Raw genomic sequence first — 811 nt, 5'->3', positions numbered from 1 at the left:
GGAGAGAGATGGGGAGAGAGAGGGAGAGAGAGAGAGATGGGGAGAGAGAGAGAGATGGGGAGAGAGAGAGAGAAAGATGAGGCGAGAGAGAGATGGGGAGAGAGAGGGAGATGTGGAGAGAGAGAGAGATGGGGGAGAGAGAGAGAGAGATAGTGAAATGGGGAGAGAGAGAGAGGTGGGTAGAGGGAGAGAGAGAAAGATGGGGAGAGAGAGAGATGGGGAGAGAGAGAGAGATGGGTGAGCGAGAGAATGTGTCAATTAAGCTATTGGGGCAGCTGCTGAGTGTCCTTGATCAGTATGTACCAGTCAGGCAGGGAGGAAAGGGTCGTGTGAGGGAGCCATGGATTAATAAGGAATTGGAATCCCTTGTTAAAGGGAAGAGGGCGGCCTATGTAAAGATGCGGCGTGAAGGTTCAGTTGGGGCGATTGAGAGTTATAAGGTAGCCAGGAAGGATCTAAAGAGAGAGCTAAGAGCAGCAAGGAGGGGACATGAAAAGTCCTTGGTTGGTAGGATTAGGGAAAACCCAAAGGCCTTCTATAGGTATGTCAGGAATAAAAGAATGACTAGGGCAAGTATAGGTCCAGTCAAAGATAGTAGTGGGAAGTTGCGTGTGGAGGCGGAGGAGATTGGGGAGACACTGAATGAATACTTTTTGTCAGTATTCACTCAGGAACAGGACATTGTCGCCAATGTGAATATTGAGTCACAATTAATTAGAATGGATGGCTTTGAGGTATGTAGGGAAGAGGTGTTGGAAATTCTGGAAAGGGTGAAAATAGATAGGTCCCCTGGGCCTGATGGCATTTATCC

Source organism: Hemiscyllium ocellatum, chromosome 50 (genome assembly GCF_020745735.1).
Source record: "Hemiscyllium ocellatum isolate sHemOce1 chromosome 50, sHemOce1.pat.X.cur, whole genome shotgun sequence".
Lineage (NCBI taxonomy): Eukaryota > Metazoa > Chordata > Chondrichthyes > Orectolobiformes > Hemiscylliidae > Hemiscyllium > Hemiscyllium ocellatum.
The sequence above is the reverse complement of the archived record's forward strand: the minus strand, read 5'-3'. Positions refer to the sequence as shown.